At 42.9% G+C, this 13,966-nt stretch overlaps 1 non-coding gene across 1 annotated transcript; it reads right to left on the bottom strand.

Moving 5' to 3' along the window:
• Nucleotides 1-8,748: 8,748 nt before the first annotated feature.
• trnav-aac (transfer RNA valine (anticodon AAC)) lies at nt 8,749-8,821 on the bottom strand. Its single transcript has one exon. It is a non-coding gene; the product is annotated as a tRNA-Val (tRNA).
• Nucleotides 8,822-13,966: the final 5,145 nt, after the last annotated feature.

Raw genomic sequence — 13,966 nt, 5'->3', positions numbered from 1 at the left:
CCTTATCCTGTCAGTAGGAACAGTTCCGCTGGGAGTAGTTGAACCACGTCTGAAGAACGGGACTTACTTGCACTTCGTTGACAGAGGCTATTTCAGATGCATGCAGCAGATAATGAGAGCTCGCCCCCACTACCTTCTCTGGCTCGCACACCATTAAGGAACCAACAGCCATGTACGCCAGATCAAATGTGGAAATGCACTGAAATAAAAATTAAAGTGCAATACGGTCACAGACCGACAGCCAGTATAAATATAAACAACTTTAGCGTTACTGAACTATCAGAGATCGTGGTTATGTGGTAAATCACTGTCTTGAGCAAAATCGTATTCCTCGTTTTCTTTCGGTGTCAGGAAACAAGTGAATTTCCCCGCTTTTTTTCATTCTTCGGAATCTCGCCCTTCTTCTGAGCTCCACATAAAGAGGTCTGCGATGCTCCTTGTCGGGTAACCATCTCTCCTGATTATCCTATTCCTCTTAATATGTAAATGGAATCACAGAGTCTGATCATCTGTAGACCGTATTTCCTGCCGCCCCACCCCCTCACCTCACAGGAACAGAAGAAGGCACGAGGATTAATAGCACAAACCGATGTTTTCCAGCTTATTCTGTCAGTGCAACTCCCCAGGTAAATGGAAACCGGATAGAAGCAGGGTTCGAACCTGGCCTATTGGATTTCGAATCAAACGCCTTAAACACTCGGACATCACAGCTTCGCACTGAAATATTTAAATAGAGGTCACATACCATAATGGAAGTGGTGCTTACTATGATCGATAACGGAGAGGTGTGCGTAAACTAATTTGTAATTTAGCGAAGTTAAACCCGAAATAAATTCCGAAGCGATGCTCGAATAATATAGAAGAAACTGAAAGTGAAGGAATGAATTTGAAAATAAACTATCTGAAAATATGCAACGGAAGTGGATAGTTTTATACATTTTCCAAAATATACCTGTCTTTTTAACTAAAAAATTTTTCGATCAAATTGACTCTCTTATTTCTTCTTTATTTGGAACAATAAGAGACCAAGAATTAATAAGTATCATTTGCAAAAATCTAAGAAAAGATGGTGGACTTGCACTTCTAATATAAGACTGTATTTTTGGACTGTGAATATTAGACAATTATGTTTTTGGTTATATTGGCTTGATAAGAACCAAAAACCATTATGGGTTGATTTGGAATTAAAAGCTGTGAAACAATTTCTTTAAACTTCAATTTTAGGAGCTCCATTACCTTTACAGCTCTCTAAAATTCCAGATTTAAGTCTCTATCCGGTAATCAAACAATGCCTACGGATTTGGGTTCAGTTTCGTCATTTAAAAAAAATTTTTAGACAATTTAAATTATCTAGTTTTTTATATCGAAACTTTTCATTTAAACCTTCAACAAATGACCCCGTTTTTCTTCTATGGAAAAATAAAGGAATTCATTCTTTTACCGATTTGTTTTGTGATGGTCGGTTGATGATTTTTGAGGAGTTAATTAACAAATATTCTCTCGCTCATACACATTTTTTGCAATATTTTCAGGTTAGACATTTTTTACAACAATATTTACCTGTTTCCATATTTATAAGAATCTGATTTGTTGGATTCCATTTTGAAATTGAATCCCTTAGTGAAAGGTTCCATTAGTAGAATTTATAATTTATTTTTGTTACAAAAAGAAAACGTATCACCAAAGATTAAACACGATTGGGAGAGAGAACTGAATATGACATTTGTTAATGAAGATTGGCTTCGAGTTCTGAAAAACGTAATTTATTCTTCTGTATGTGCCAACCATTCTTTAATTCAATTTAAAATTGTACACCGTTATTACTTAACCAAGGACAGACTATCTAAAGTATTTCCTAGTATAGGTAACTATTGCGATAGATGTAAAACTGAAGTAGCTACTTTGTCAAATATCTTCTGGTCATGTTCTTCATTAAAATCGTTCTGGAAATCTTTATTTTCTACAATCTCTAAAGCTTTGAACATTAATTCACAGTAATTCATATACATGTAACGCCATTGGTCAGATTTTACCGCTAAGATTTTGTTGCTAATGCTGTGAGGTATTTCTGTAGGATTGAATTGACTTTATTTCTTACGTCCTTCACACACGTGAGAATAATAACCTTTACTTTACGACGCCGTCTAAATGTGCAATATGCTATTTATTACAATTTGTAATAAATAGTATGTACATCACGACAGTCAATACAGTATAGCAATACAATTGTATCAGTGTGAATTACTCAGTCTGATGGCCTGGTGGAAGACGCTGTCCTGGAGCCTGTTGGTCCTGGCCTTTATACTGCGGTACATTTTCCAGCTGGAACAGGTTGTGCTTGGGATGACTTGGGTGCCCAATGATCCTTCGGGCCCTTTTTACGCATCTGTCTCTGTAAAAGTCCTGAAAAGTGGGACATTATTTATGCCAGTTCATCATACATGCATTTTATTTTCCCTTTACGACACTCCTCATGTCCCTCGTCAACCGTAGTTCCCTAATCCTGTCATAATCGATCTTCACACCAACAGGTGTGAATTACGTTGACAATTTATCTGCTTATATGTTACAATGATTAAAAATCGCCTGATGATTCCGGTGTTTAGAACTGCAACGTAATCTGATGGGTAAGTGCTTTGTGGAAGCCTAAATCTTCAGTTTAAGGTAAATGGAAACCAGCTGCGAGCAGTGTTTTGAATCTGTGTGCAGAAACTCCACTGGATTTCACATCAGCTGTCTATGACTGTTTTCAATTGAATTACTCGAATGGATGTCATATATCAAGAGCAGACTTTTCACTTGAAGTATAAACATGACCATTTCCTAGGAAGGTTTATGCGGGGTCCAGATCCCAGTGAAAGTGGGCTCTTGCAAATAGACTCTTGCATATTTATTGAGGCGACAGATTCCAGGTAGAAAAGCGAAATTATTTCTGAAATATAGAGAACAAATGTATAGATCTTGTCCAGAGAGTGGTTGAGTCACATGAAGATGATGCAAAGGGCTTGTCACAATTAGGACATTAAAGTAATTGATTCACGTGTCGACTGAAGGAGTTGAGTATTTCAAACAATGACCTGTTTTACTTACCATATAACCATATAACCATATAACAATCACAGCACGGAAACAGGCCATCTCGGCCCTCCTAGTCCGTGCCGAACTCTTAATCTCACCTAGTCCCACCTACCCGCACTCAGCCCATAACCCTCCACTCCTTTCCTGTCCATATACCTATCCAATTTTACCTTAAATGACACAACTGAAATGGCCTCTACTACTTCTACAGGAAGCTCATTCCACACAGCTATCACTCTCTGAGTAAAGAAATACCCTCTCGTATTTCCCTTAAAGTTCTGCCCCCTAACTCTCAAATCATGTCCTCTCGTTTGAATCTCCCCTACTCTCAATGGAAACAGCCTATTCACGTCAACTCTATCTATCCCTCTCAAAATTTTAAATACCTCGATCAAATCCCCCCTCAACCTTCTACGCTCCAATGAATAGAGACCTAACTTGTTCAACCTTTCTCTTTCGCTGAAACCCAGGTAACATCCTAGTAAATCGTCTCTGCACGCTCTCTAATTTATTGATATATTGTTGATACATTATTGATTATATTGATACGCTATTGATTATTTATCAATAATATTGATATATTATTGATTCATTGATGCCTTCTCCGCCATCGTTTACTGGAATTCTGAAGTCCTTTATCGCTAGATAATTGAATCCAGACGGAACCGGCTCTGGTGGGACTCGAACCCACAATCTTTGTTGTACTTCTTCACACAATTCTAGAAGTCCAACACACTATTCATTGCGCCACTGAGCCTGTAGTCGATACTGTTGGGAAAAATTATTTCACAAGAAATTGTAATTTATCCATTGTAGGCATTCGTCCACTCTCAATCGTTCTTCAACCGACAAAACTAGTCCATCAGTACCCGCCATATTGCCGCAGTAGATTTCTATACAATATTTGGGCCAGATTATTTGACGGATTGGTTAAGACGACGGATTTTTAAGCCATTGTGATTTCTACGCATGGATAGGAATCCTACCCTCGTCGGGAGACCTTGATTTGGGGACTATCGGTGGGTGACACGGTGGTGTCCAGTGCTGCGGACCTACGTTCAGTTCCGTCATGGTTTGTAAGGCCATTGTACGTTCTTTCCGTGACGGCGTGCTCTTGGTAGGATCCCTCCCACGATTCCAAGTCGCAAGGTTAGTTATTGTTTAGGTCAACTGGGTGAATTGGGCGCCGCGGCTCTTTGTGGCGGAAGGACGTGCTGTATCTCTAGATGATGAAAAATAAACATTTGAAAGCGAATGTACGCCCTGAATTTCTATTTCGAGAGACCTGCAAACACTTCTTCGCCTGCCGAGGGAAGCGAGCTGAACATCTCCAGAATCAGAACAGACCGGGGCACTCCGATTAATGTTGCTGTGAGCACACTGTCATCTTGCACTTTGACGGCAGAATTCGGGAATCAGTTCAAACTCCGCAGTATAACATTTGAAACAGAACACCCAGCGCATCGCTGCTTATGGTCCCGGTCTCTGTCAGAGTTCGATTGATTAATTTTTTAGTGAAACCTCAGTTAAGATCTCTGCAATGAAGTACTTTCTCGAATTTATCACTTCAATTGGCATCCCGACGTGATAATTATTAGTGCAAAGACGGAAAATGCGAAAAAATGTTTGAAGCTAGAACAGCGGTTTATTTACGCAATCGTTGCTAAGACTATTGTGTTGTGATTCACCTGGATCTACTTCCATTTTCCCATAACCTTCATGTTTGCTGAATGTTTAGTCCTTCTCGATCTTCCCTCCGTGCATAGTTCCAATGAAGACGTGATTACTGAAAATGCTGTCAATGTTCTGGAGTTAGCCGCACTACCATTGCGACACGAGGTACAAGCATAGAAGGAACTTCGATGATTTGCTGTAGTGGGAGAGATGTACTTGCCAGAGAGCAGTATATCTGCTGACTGATCAGATGGAGAAGAATTCTTCTTTGCCGTTTTCATAACGATTTTGTTTGACCAGTCAGGGTCTTTAGCCTTGTGATGAACCCCCTAACCTGGAGGACTGGTACACCACTTTTAGCCTGGCCTCTGTCCTTTAACCCATTTGGCACGGTGAGCTTTCCAAGAGCCAAAATAAAAGCTCTTAACCGGCCAGCAATGTTCCCAGAGTAATTCAGGCACGGAAGCCTCTAGACAACTACATGGGCGTGGTCCTCTTAGAGGAAGTAACGAGGCTCTAGATGAAAACGTAAAGAGCTAAAGAAGAAAGAATCTAATAGGTCACGAGAGTAGATCATGGGAGAAAGGGGAGGAGGAGGAGGACCAGGGGGATGCGAGAAGGCAGCTGAGGAGGAGAGGAGGTCAGAAGGAGCCCAGAGTGGGAAATGGAAGAAGCAGGAAAGGGGAGAAACGCCTCTTTATTTATTCTGTCGCCGTTATTGTTTCGGGTGTCCGCAACTGATTGGCATTCTGCTGGGACGAGCTCAGGATTGTATCTGCGGAAATGAGTCCCGCCTCATTCTCTGTCTCGCTCTGTGTTACATACGTAGGCACCTTGGAGTGTAAATTGCTTCTTGGCTTGTGAACGTTCCTGTCCCCACCGCAAAGATCAAAGATTCAAAGGTTCAAAGGTTCAATTTAACGTCAAAAGAAAGGTATACAATATATATCCTGAAATGCTTTTTCTTCTTCGCAAAACATCCAAGACAACAGGGAAGTGCCAGGCAACAATTGGCGGCGGTCAACAATCCCCCCTCCCCCCACAGGCAAAACAAAATATTTAGACCTTGCAGTTACCCCAAAGACTATCGCCATTCATCCGACATACGCCAACCACCAGGTTCTCTCCCTCCCTAATAAGGGAGAGGGAGTTGTTCCCCATTTTCGCAGCGAACGGGAGACATAACAGCAACGTTAAAAAGTCCGTTTTGTTGCTTTTTACGAACTCTTGTGTCGAAGATCGCAAAGATCTTGGGTCTTCGGACCCTCAGTGAAAGATATTCCAGCCTTTCCAGTGAACTTTTGTCAGTTCCCCTCTCATGTTATGGTAATTTGCTTTATTCCACTGAAATGCTGACAGATTGGAATTTAGTTTCTCCTTCTCAGATTTCAAAGTGTACTCGAACATATTGTGATCAGTGTTCCCTAAGTGTTCCTTAACCTTATGCTCTCTTATCACCTCCGGATCAGTGCACAGCATCCAATCCAGCACACTCGATCTCCTAGTAGGCTCAATAACAAGCTGTTCTAAAAAGCCCTCAGAGAACCATAGAACATTACAGCACAGAAACAGGTCTTTTGGCCCTTCTTGGCTGTGCAGAACCATTTTTCTGCCTAGTGCCACTGACATGCACCTGCACCATATCCCTCTATACACCTCTCATTCATGTACCTGTCCAGGTTTTTCTTAAATGTTAAAAGAGAGGCTGCATTTAACACTTCATCTGGCAGTTCATTGCACAATCCCTCCACTCTCTGTGTGAAGAAGCTCCCCCGCCCCCATGTTCCCTTTAAACTTTTATCTCTTCACCCTTAAACTATGTCCTTTGTTTTTTTATCTCCCCTAGCCTCAGTGGAAAAAGCTTGCTTGCCTTCACCCTATCTATACCCATCATAATGTTATATACCTCTGTCAAATCTCTGTTCATTCTTCTACGCTCCAGGGAATAGAGTCCTAACCTGTTCAACCTTTCTCTGTAACTCAGTTTCTCAAGTCCTAGCAACATCCTTGTAAACCTTCTCTGCACTCTTTCAACCTTATTAATATCCTCCCTGTAATTCAGTGATAAAAATGCAGACAATACTCCAAATTCGGCCTCACCAATGCGTTATACAACCTCACCATAACACTCCAAATCTTATACTCAATACTTTGATTTATAAAGGCCAATGTACCAAAAGCTCTCTTTCCTACCCTTTCTACCTGTGACACCACTTTAAGGGAATTTGGAATCTGTATTTCCAGATCCCACAGTTCTACTGCACTCCTCAGTGCCCTACCATTTACCTTGTATGATCTACCTTGCTTTTCCTTTTAAAGTGCAATAAAGGACCTCACACTTGCCTGTATTCAACTCCATCTGCAATTTCAACCCTAGTCTACTTCAAGGTCCGAGGGAATACCCTGTCAGGTCCTGGGGATTTATCTACTCTGATTTGCCTCAAGATAGCAAATACCATCCCTTCGACCTTCCACAAATTCTCTCTCTTGAGGTCCAGTACTGGCCTGGTTTTCACAGTCCACTTCCATGTTGAAATCCCCAACGATTATTGTGACATTGCCCTTTTGACACGCCTTTTCTATCTCCTGCTACAATTTGTAATGCACATCCCGGCTGCTGTTTGGAGGCCTGCATACCACTGCCATATGGTCCTTTTACCCTTGCCATCTCTTAACTCAACGCATAGAGACTCCAGACCTTCCGATCATATGTCATCCCTTTCTAATGATTTAATATTATTTCTTGTACACAGGGGCACACTACCCTCTCTGGCTACTAACCTATCTTTCCGATACACCGTATATCCTTGGACGTTAGTTTCAGAGATGGCCACATCGTCATACTTATCAATCCGTAGCTGAATTTCACGCTTGTCCATTTTATTTATGCTCCGTGCTTTTAAATATAATACTTCCAGTCCAATAGATTTTGCTTTCTGTTTTAAATGCATCACGCCTCTGTTGCCCTGTAAATCATCCCACTGGCAGTGATGATGCCTTATTTTTTGCCTGTCCTTTCTATCATCGCTGTTGGAAGCTATCTTTGATTTATTTCTATTTCCCCTTCCTCAGCCCTCTAAGTCCGGTTCCCATTCCCCTGCCAAATTCATTTAAACAATCCCTAACAGCTCTATTCAACTTGCCTGCTAGGATACTGGACCCGTCTGGGCCCAAGCTTTTTGTACAGGTCGTGCCTCCACAGAAGAGGCCCCAGTGATCCAAGAACTTGAAGCCCGCCCCCTCCAACCGTCTTTCAGCCACGCACTTATATGCCTGATCATACTATTCTTGCGCTCGTTAGCACGTGGCACAGGCAGCAATCCTGAGATTACTACCCTGGAGGTCCTGCTTTTCAGCTTCCTACCCAGCTCCCTGAATTCTCTATTCTGGCCAACTCTCTTTCTCTACCAATGACATTGGTACCAACGTGTACCAAGACTTCTGGCCGTTCACCTCATGGCTTCAGAATACACTGCAGCAGATCCGAGACATCCCGCACCCTGGCACCTGATAGGCAACATACCATGCGGGTATCTCTATCAGGCTGTTACAACTTCTTACCTGTTCCCCTGAATATTGGGGAAGATTGGAGTGAAATGACAAACCGGGTGCTGAGTGAATCGAGCGCATGTACCTGGGATGAGAAAGGATATCAGTGTCGGCCAGAGAGTATGTGTCACCGCTAGCACTGTTTCAGTTCACAATTCTTCCCCACGCTCCCTACATCTTACCTTCCCTCTCAACTGCCTCCTCCTATCACTTGTGTGTACACATCATTACCAATCTTCTTATTCTGGTTTGTGCCTTTTTCAGTCCTGATGAACAGTCACGGCATAAATACTAACTGCTCTTGCTCCAGAGTTTTGTGGGTGAGGGGATGCTCTGCTTATGGAACGAGTAACAGAAATACTCTAACGAATTAACGTGTGGTTGTCTCCTTTTCCAAGGCTTGTTGTCCCTTTCCAGAGATTTGATTTATGCAAAAGTATGACAGAGTGTTTCTGCCTGGTTTCGAACCAGAGACCTTTCGCGTGTTAGGCGAACGTGATAACCACGACACTACAGAAACGCTATGGCTGCTTGTTATGTACCACATCCAACGGATACGAATGGACCTATATAAAACACTCACTCCCAGTGAATGCAACTGAAATGTATACTGATATCAAACTCAACATCAATAACAAATGCATGCAATCGCTCATTTCTACTCGTAACTATCTTCACGAATTCCGCCCTAACTGTGACTAGCTCTCGCTGAGTACAGTTGGGGCTGTAAGAACTAACCACGTGTTTCAAAATCCGCTTCTCCGCCTTTGACTTTTTTCATGAGTCGTCGATATAGAGTTTGCATATTGAGGGGGAAGGCTTCAAAGTCGACTGAACGAGAGATTCGATCATAGCGATGGTAATTATGTTCGTCGGATGTATTGAACCGGGACTGCCCTGCTTCCCACCTGCGATGGGCAGCAAACTTTTAGGAATGCTTCCAAAGTACAAAGATACCTTCGACCAACAGTTGTCTGTTTAAATAGAAACCCACAGTATACACGATCGTAGCGACAAAGTGGAACACGAGAAATATTTAATTTGCCGTCCTCTATCGAACTGGGAACTACTGGCGTGTAATTTGACCGTGATAACCACTGCAGTGTAAAAACCGCTGGGCTATAAGAAAAACATAAGATCAGTTTAGATAGGAGGTGAAAACCGGCTGGGCGTTGAAGAGTAAATCGAAGGATACTATTTCAGTGAATATGTCGGCTGTGAAAGAAAGGGGAATCTGGTGAAATGTTTCAATGTGTTTCTTCCCGATCCAGATTGTGGATACTTGTCATAATAGTGGCGTAACTCCTCTGGTCTTGCAGCAGTGAGAGAGAGAGAGGAATACATCCTCAACGTTTCGGGCGAAAACTCTATCTGAGCAACAATGGTTGGCACCTGCTGATCACCGCTCCACTGAATCCTCGGCGGTTTTGCCGGTTCCTGAAGAGAAGGGATCAGAAGAACAACGCACTCACAGTATACTTTCAGTGAAGATTGGCGGACAGTTTCAAACAAGCAGGCCCGATGCTGAAGTTCTTAAAGTCAAGCCTGTGAATTATAAGTAGCCGTCATTCTGCATTCCAAATATCTCTATATCAGTGTAAGTAAGGACCAAATCACTCTATCTGCCTACTAACCTATCTTTCCGATACCTCGGATATCCGTGGAAGCTCAGCTCCCAATGGCAGTCATCCTTTAGCCACTTTTCAGAGATGGCCACAACGTCATAGCTGCCAGTCTGTAGCTCAATTTCGAAAACCTGCATTTTATTTCTTAAGCTGCGTGTATTCAAATATAACACTTTCAGTGCACTACTTGTTGCTAGTTTTTCAACTGCTCAACGCCTCTGTTGTCCTGTAAATCATCCCACAGTTTGTGATTATTCCTCATCTCCTGTCTGTGCTTTATATCTTCTCTGTTGCACGCTATCTTTGATTTAGTTCCATTTTCCCCTTCCTCGGCCCTATCACCTTAGTTCCCACCCCTCTGCCAAATTAGGTTAAACCCTCCCTAACAACTCCTTTAAACCTTCCTGATGGGATACTGGACGCCTTTGTGTTCAGGTGCAAACCATTCATTTTTTGTGCAGGTCATACCTCCGCCAGAAGAGGTCACAGTGATCCAGGAACCCGAAGCCCGCCCCTTACAGCAGTCTCTCGACCAGGCATTAATATGCTTGGTCATACTATTCTTGGGCTTGTTATCACGTGGCAGTACCAACGTGTACCAAGACTTCTAGCTGTTCACTCTCTGCTTACAGAATACTCTGCACCCGATCCGGTACATCCCGCATCCTGGGACCTGGGAAACGACACTCCGTGCGGATATCTCTACCAGACAGATATATCCTCCTACCTGTTCGCATAAATATTGGGGAGATTGGGGTTGAAATAACAAACTGGGTGCTGAGTAAATCGTCGCATATCAAAGAGATCACAGTGTGGGACCGAGAGTGTGTTTCACCGCTAACAGTGTCTCAGATCAGAATTTTACACAATTCTTCACCACGCTCCCTCCATCTTAACTTCTCAATCAACTGCCTCCTCCAATGACCTGTCGGCGTGTAAACACCTTTACCAAACTTCTTATTCAGGTTCGTGCCGCTTCTTTTGCACTCCTGATGAACGGTCACGACAAAAACCATAATTGCCCTTGCTCCAGCGTTTTGAGGGTGAGCGGATGCTTGGTTTATGGAATGGGAAACGGAAGCATGTTACACCTTCAACTTCATATCATGTACCACAAGCAGCGGATACGAATAGACCTATACAAAGCACTCACTTCCAGCTGATGAAAAACCGATACTAACGACTGAATTGTATTCTAAAATCAAACTCAATATCAATAAAAAAATGAATGCAATTGCTCATTTCCACTCCTAACAACCTTCACGAATCCCGCCCCAACTGTAACTGGCTCCCGCTGAGTCCAGTTAGCGTTGTAGGAACGCATCACGTATTTCAAAATACGCTTGTCGCCGTTTGACTTCTTCGTGTGTGGTCGATGTAGAGTTTTCAACGCGAAGGAACACAACAACCAAATTCAAAATTGTCAATTACGGCCGATATTGAAAAACCGGGGCAGAAACTAAGATGGAGACAAGGTCGAGGGGAAGGCTTCAAAGTCGACTGAACGAGGGATTCAGACACACTGAGTACATAGCCATGGTCATTCTGTTCATCCCATTTGCTCCGTATTCAACCGGTCCTGCCCTACTGTCCATCTGTGATGAGCAAACATACGTCCGAATTCTTGAAAAGTAGAAAGATACCTTCGGGCATCAGTTTGTGCGTTTTGAATAGAGTCCCACAGTATACACACTCTTACTGAGAAACTGGAACACGAGAAATATTTACGTTGCAGTCCTCTATGGAACTGGGAACACCATTGGCGTATAAGTTGCTCGTGATAACCACTGCAGTATAAAAATCGCTGGGGTGTAAACAACAAAACCAGTTTACACAGGACGTGCTGGCCGTCGATGAGTAAATGGAATGTTGGCCTTTGTTACAAGGGGAATTGAATACAAGAGCAAGGATGTTCTTTTGCATTTGTACAGGGCCCTGGTGAGACCACACCTGGAATATTGTGTACAGTTTTGGTCTCCAGGTTTAAGGAAGGACATTCTGGCAATTGAGGAAGTGCAGCGTAGATTCACTAGGTTGATTCCTGGGATGGCAGGGCTGTTTTACGCAGAGAGATTGGAGAGATTGGGCTTGTACACGCTGGAATTGAGGAGATTGAGAGGGGATCTGATTGAAACGTTTAAGATAATTAAAGGATTTGATAGGATTGAGGCAGGAAATATGTTCCAGATGTTGGGAGAGTCCAGTACCAGAGGGCATGGATTGAGAATAAGAGGTCAGTTATTTAAAACAGAGTTGAGGAAGAGCTTCTTCTCCCAGAGAGTTGTGGAGGTGTGGAATGCACTGCCTCGGAAGACGGTGGAGGCCAATTCTCTGGATGCTTTCAAGAAGGAGCTGGATAGATATCTGATGGATAGGGGAATCAAGGGATATGGGGACAAGGCAGGGACTGGGTATTGATAGTGAATGATCAGCCATGATCTCAGAATGGCGGTACAGACTCGAGGGGCCGAATGGTCTACTTCTTCACCTATTGTCTATTGATCTATCTATTAAATGGAGAGATAACAATTCAGTGAATATGCCAGCTGTTAGAGAAAGGGGATTCTGGTGAAATGTTTCAACGTGTTTCTCCCCGATTCAGATTGTGAATTCCTGTCACAATATGCACACAAATGTGCAGTAACTCCACTGGTCATGCAGCAGTGAGAGAGAGGAATACGCCGTCAACGTTTCGGGCGAACACCCTTTATCCGAACAACGATCGGTGGAGTGGAAGGCGGCTGAAGAGAAGGAATCAGAGTTAAGACTCACTCAACGTATATTTTCAGTAAGGGGTGCGAGGCAGTTTCAAACAAGCATTCCGGTGATGCAGTTCTTCAAGTCAAGCCGGTGAATCAGAGCTAGTCTCCCCGCTGCGTTCAAAGAGATCTCAGTATCAGTGTAAATAAAGTACGGATCAAGTGTCTTGCCATGAATTGTCAATTGTTCATTCTGCTCTGGAGATGCAGTCTGACATCTTGAATTCCCCTCACATATCCAGCATTGCGGAATTTCTTGTGCTGTTGAGTTCCTCCAGCACTTTGTGTTCCTTGCTACATGCAAACTAGGTGGAACGACTGAGGTGTGGGGGAGGATGCAGCTGTGACTTAAATTCCATGGTGAATATAACGAAGATTAAGCCGTATTGCGTTCTACTACCTGCGGATGCACTGAATCAGAAAAGGAAAAGAGTTTCCTAGCGCTGAGATAGGCCGTTGTCCTACAGCAACATCTGTGTGACAAAGCAGGGAATGACGATTCTTGCAAGTAACGCCATTTCAATAAACTAAAAGCGCCTCTGGGAGTTCCAAAACCCGGCTCCTTTTCACTGGACCGATTTCTTGGCAAGTTAGGCTACGTGGCATTGGCCCGTCCTCGAGCTGTTTTGATGAGATGGAACTTGCTCTGCATCGTCTGATAGCGATAAAATTGCTTCAGCTTCTGCTGACCTCTTCAAATTCAATGTTTCCTCTCATTTGAAGTGATTCACAACGCATTTCTTCTCCACGCACTCTAAACCTTCCCTTCCCTGTAATCTGCCTCCTCCTATCACCGACCAGATTTAATAAACCGCTTTTTCTGGTTCGTTCCCCATCTTTTCTACTCCTGAAAAACATAAAGCATGGTCAAGGCATAAATGCCGAGTGCTCTATGTCCAGCGTTTTGTGGATGAGGTTATGCTCAGTTTATGGAACGAATAACAGAAGCACTCTATTGAATAAATGTGGCTGCGTCCCTTCCAATGATTTAATTTATACAAAAGTATGAGAAACTGTTTCTCGCTGGTTTCGAGACAGGGGCCTTTTGCGTGTTAGCCAAACGTGATAACCACTACACTACAGAAACTTTCGAACAACGCACTCTTCCAGCCAATAGAAACCAAACAATAACGACTAAATTATACTCTAACATCAACCTCAATATCAATTAAGAATTAATAAAATGAATCATTTCCTCTGATAATAATCTTAACGAACCCCGCCACAACTGAAACTGGCTCTTCTTCTTCGTCTTCTTCTTCTTCTTCTTCTTCTTCTTCC

The sequence above is a fragment of the Hypanus sabinus genome, chromosome 9 (genome assembly GCF_030144855.1).
Source record: "Hypanus sabinus isolate sHypSab1 chromosome 9, sHypSab1.hap1, whole genome shotgun sequence".
In the NCBI taxonomy this organism is placed as follows: Eukaryota; Metazoa; Chordata; class Chondrichthyes; order Myliobatiformes; family Dasyatidae; genus Hypanus; species Hypanus sabinus.
The sequence above is the reverse complement of the archived record's forward strand: the minus strand, read 5'-3'. Positions and strand labels throughout refer to the sequence as shown.